Here is a 5,387-nt window from a genome sequence, read left to right as displayed (position 1 = left end):
GGCGAATTAATTACTATATTTCTTAGAGTTTGATTTATTAATTTGTTTTAGTTAGTTAATTAGTTGTTTTCTTTTTAGTTAGTAGGATTAGTAAGTGAATATAGGATTAACATAGTTAGTAAATATAGGATTCACGTACTGTTCTTTTTAGGATTCACTTAATTATCATTCTGCAAGGAGCAATTAGACAGGTGGGTTTTAGAAAAACTTAGTTTGTGATTTCCTGTATTTATCTTTTCAGTACTTTAGAGTAGTTTAATTTGTTATTTCATTTACTTAGTTAGATCATTCTGACATAATTAGTTTAGCATATTTGTTTAGTAGTTGTCTATTCTGTGTTATTTACATTTTAGTACCAGTGTATGCAGGGGCGACGAGGTCTAGGAACCCCATTACACCCATTTGTTGACAACCCAGAGAGAATTTTACATTCTCATCGAAGTTCGGCAACAATGGCTGACATGGATCCTCCACCTCCACCCCCGGTTCTTTCACGCCCTCTGCGGGAATACTTCATTCCCACAGACTATGTTCAGGCATCCTGCATTCGGAGACACGATGTAGGAGCGCCGCATTATGAGATTAAGGCCAGCATTATTCAGATGCTTCCATCCTTTTATGGCCTTAGTCATGAGGATCCCTACCGACATTTAGATGAATTCCTCGAAATCAGTTCTACTGTTAAGATACAGAATTTCGATGATGATGCGTTGAGATTGACTCTATTCCCCTTTTCATTGAAGGACAAAGCCAAGTATTGGCTAAAGTCCTTAGATTCTGTAGAAATAGAGTCATGGGATCAATTGCAGCAGGAGTTTCTTCGGAAATATTTTCCCATTGGTCGTACGAACCAATATCGTAGAGCCATCACTAGCTTTTCAGAGCTAGATGGTGAGCGCTTTCATGAGACCTGGGAGAGAATGAAGGATCTCCTCAGGAAATGTCCCCATCATCAGGTGCCAAAATGGCAACTGGTGCAGAGCTTCTATGATGGATTGTCTGACAAGAATCGTCAGATGATCGACTCTTCATGTGGAGGGACATTTATGCTGAAGAGCGAGGATGAAGCATGGAGGCTATTTGATACATTGGCCGAGAATTCTCTCCACCATGCTTCGAGCTCTCATTCGGATAGAGCCACACCCAGCATTCAGAAGAAAGCTGGTGTTCTTGAGATTGGTCCATCTACTGCACTATAGTGCAAGGTAGACATGATTGCTCAGAAGCTGGACCAGCTTCTCTCAGGACCATCCACTACACAGCAGGTGTGTACTCTTTGTGCCAGTCCGACACACGAGATCACTGAGTGCCCTTCGGCAGCTCAGTACCCTGAATTTGTTCAAGAACAAGTTCAGGCAGCTCAGGGTTATGTCAGACTGCCAAATAACCCATTTTCATCGACATATAATCCGGGTTGGCGTAACCATCCCAATTTTTCATGGAAGAATCCACAGTCTTCCATGCAGATGCCTACATCCTCTCAGCCAGTTCGGCAACCATCTTTTACTCAGTCATTTCAAAGACTGAACTATTCTCAGTCTTCTTCTTCTTCAGTTCCTCCCCCGATTCAGCAGGAGTCTGCCCCACATACATCTTTTGAGGAGAGACTTCTCCAGGCATTCCAAGAGGTGAAAACCTCTAATCAGAATGCCTTCGAGAAGTGTAGCCAGATTTTGAGTTCGCATACGCAGTCCATTGCGAAGTTAGAATCGCAAATGGGACAGTTAGCTGAGGCTATTAGTAGGAGACCCGAGGGTACATTGCCGAGTCAGGCTGTCATGAACCCGAAGGGTAAGGACCAGATGACTGGAGGCCTATTTCATACTGAGACACAGCAGCAGGCCAAATCGGTTATGGCTCTGAGGAGTGGACATGAGTATCACGTCGAGAGCAGAGAGCGAGAGAGTAGAGAGAGGATAGAGGAGCCAGAGACCATTGTTTCACCTACGTCGGCTCAGCCATCATCCCCATCCCCATCATCATCTTCTTCATCATCATCATCTTCATCCTCAGAGAAGAAGAAGGATAGGAGTGAGCCGTCTCACAAAGAGGAGGAGCCAGCAGAGTATATTCCCCCACCACCCTATCCCAAAGCATTAGAGTCTCCCGGGTTTAGAGGGAAGCAAGGTGCAAAGATCCAGGACATGCTTGATATATTCAAGCATGTGCAGATCAACCTACCTTTGCTTGATGCGATTCAGCAGGTGCCGGCATATGCCAAATCCCTGAAGGAACTATGTACGCAGAAGCGTAAATCTAGAGAGAGAGTTCCTAACAGGGTCCATCTGACTGAGCAAGTGAGTTCAGTACTTCAGCATCAAACACCATCAAAGCTCAAGGACCCTGGAGCCCCTATCATTGCTTGTACTATAGGGAACATCCGGATAGAACGCGCATTGCTCGATCTTGGAGCAAGCGTGAACATTCTGCCCGGATATTTCTTTGATTCTTTCGGGCTAGGAGAGATGAGATCGACTCCGATTACACTACAGCTGGCAGATCGTTCCGTCAAGGTACCGAGAGGTGTCTTGGAGGACGTACTAGTTAAGGTGGATGACTTTTATTTTCCAGTCGATTTCATTATTCTTGATATGGAAGGAGTAGACAGCCAACACCAGACTCTGATCATTTTAGGCAGACCATTCTTGGCGACTGCCAATGCGTGCATCAATTGTAGAACCGGAGCAATGGATCTCTCATTCGGCAATAGGAAGGTAAAGCTGAATATTTTCAATGCCGCGATGGGACCAGCAGGAGACATGGACTGCTTTCATGTAGACATTGCACAGGAGTTAGTGGAGGAGCAGCCCGAGTTGTACATTACTGAGGATTCTTTAGATTTGTACCATATAGAGAAGAATAGCGGTGTAGATAGTGTAGATGTGTCTAGAGTGTCGTTAGAGAGACCACCTTGGAGAGCTGTCAGGGAGCCTCTTCCACCACTTGCGGAGACCCCCGCCAAGTCTTCGATCGAGTCACCTCCGAAACTTGAGCTGAAACCCTTACCGAATTCACTCAAGTATGCATACCTCGGAGATGAGGAGACTATGCCTGTGATCATCTCATCCTTGCTCACTGAGGAGCAGGAACAGAGATTGCTGACTATTCTTCGAGAGCACAAGGCAGCGATTGGCTGGGGAGTTGCTAATCTGAAGGGGATTGATCCTTCATTCTGCATGCATAGAATCCATTGTGATGAGGAAGTCAAGCCATTTAGGGATATGCAGAGAAGGCTAAATCCCAACATGAAGGAAGTGGTGAAGAAAGAGGTGGTGAAGTGGTTGGATGCCGAAATCATTTACCCTATTTCTGATAGCCAGTGGGTCAGTCTGATTCAGGTTGTGCCGAAGAAGTCAAGACTCACTGTGGTTGAGAACGAGAAGGGTGAGAGAATTCCGATGAGGACCACTACAGGATGGCGAGTCTGCATCGATTATAGGAAGCTGAATGTGGCAACTAGGAAAGATCATTTCCCATTGCCATTCATTGATCAGATCTTAGAAAGACTCGCAGGGCAGAGCTACTACTGCTTTCTAGATGGATATTCAGGATACAATCAGGTAGCTGTCCATCCTGATGACCAGGAGAAGACCACATTTACATGTCCTTATGGCACCTTCGCGTTTAGACGTATGCCTTTTGGGCTCTGTAATGCCCCGACTACTTTTAAGAGGTGCATGCTTGCTATCTTCTCGGACATGATTGATGATGTGATGGAAGTTTTTATGGATGACTTTTCAGTGTATGGCTCTTCTTTTGAAGATTGCCTCCAAAAACTTGTTCGAGTACTTAGTAGGTGTGCGGAGACCAATCTCGTCCTGAGTTGGGAAAAGAGCCATTTTATGGTCCAGGAGGGGATTGTGCTAGGACACATTGTGTCCAAGCGTGGTATTGAGGTTGACAGAGCGAAGGTGGAATCCATTTCCCGTTTGACTCCACCCACCTCTGTGAGGCAGATTCGATCATTTTTAGGGCATGCGGGATTTTACAGGCGGTTCATAAAAGATTTCAGCAAAATCTCTCGACCGCTTTGCACTTTATTGGAGAAAGACCAGCCCTTTGTTTTCGGTGAGGATTGTATGAAGGCCTTTGAGATTCTCAAAGAGGCCTTGATTACTGCACCTATTTTGAGACTTCCAGATTGGACTCTCCCATTTGAGATTATGTGCGATGCATCTGATTATGCTATGGGGGCTATTTTAGGACAACGCGTTGATAGGAAGCCCTATGTGATCTACTATGCGAGTAGAACTCTGTCTGATGCCCAGATGAATTATACTACGACAGAGAAGGAACTACTTGCGGTAGTTTTCGCATTGGATAAATTTAGGTCCTATTTACTCGGTTCGAAGGTGGTTGTCTATTCTGACCATTCTGCATTGAAATATTTGTTGAATAAGAAAGACACCAAACCGAGATTGATTTGTTGGGTTCTACTACTACAGGAGTTTGATCTCGAGATTTGAGATAAGAAGGGAAGCGAGAATGTAGTAGCAGACCATCTTTCCAGACTGATCGTAGAGACCACGCAAGATCATAGGCCGATCAGTGATTTTTTCCCCGACGAACAGATCATGTCAGTCAGTACACCGCAGTTACCCTGGTTTGCAGATATTGTGAACTATCTGGTTTCGAGGCAGATACCTGAGCATTGGAACAAGAATGAGCGTGAGAGATTTCTATCTCAGGTAAGGCACTATTATTGGGATGAACCAGAGTTGTTCAAATATTGTGCAGACCAGATCATTAGGAGATGTGTTCCGGAGGAGGAGTACCAGTCCATTTTGAATTTTTCTCATTCATTAGCCTGTGGAGGGCATTTTAGCAGTAGGAAAACGGCTGCAAAGGTTTTGCAGTCAGGATTTTATTGGCCCACACTCCACAGGGATGCTCATGAGTTCTGTAGGTGATGCCTGCGATGTCAGCAGATTGGGAACATGTCCAAGAGGGACATGATGCCCTTGCTTCCGATTTTGATAGTCGAGATTTTTGATGTTTGGGGCATTGATTTCATGGGACCATTTCCGCCTTCATTCGGAAATTTATACATTCTGGTGGCGGTTGATTATGTGTCCAAGTGGGTCGAGGCTGTGACAACCAAGACCAATGATCATAGAGTAGTGCTTAAGTTCATTAAGCACAACATTTTCAGTTGTTTTGGGGTGCCACGTGCGATGATTAGCGATGGTGGCAAGCATTTTAGGAATGTACAGATAACTGCTCTTCTGAGAAGATATTATGTCAATCATAGATTCACCACTCCATATCATCCGCAGACTAGTGGACAGGTTGAAGTGTCCAATAGGGAGATTAAGCGAATTTTAGAAAAGACAGTTCGCCCGGACCGCAAGGATTGGTCTCAGCGCTTAGATGATGCACTTTGGGCA

The 5,387-nt window shown here is 44.8% G+C and overlaps 1 non-coding gene across 1 annotated transcript; it reads right to left on the bottom strand.

Moving 5' to 3' along the window:
- Positions 1 to 855: 855 nt before the first annotated feature.
- Positions 856 to 958, bottom strand: LOC149832249 (small nucleolar RNA R71). The gene has a single exon (XR_016433450.1). It is a non-coding gene; the product is annotated as a small nucleolar RNA R71 (small nucleolar RNA).
- Positions 959 to 5,387: the final 4,429 nt, after the last annotated feature.

The sequence above is a fragment of the Nuphar pumila genome, chromosome 7 (assembly GCF_984573655.1).
Source record: "Nuphar pumila chromosome 7, dmNupPumi1.hap1.1, whole genome shotgun sequence".
NCBI classification, from domain to species: Eukaryota; Viridiplantae; Streptophyta; class Magnoliopsida; order Nymphaeales; family Nymphaeaceae; genus Nuphar; species Nuphar pumila.
This window is presented reverse-complemented; position numbering and strand designations above follow the sequence as displayed.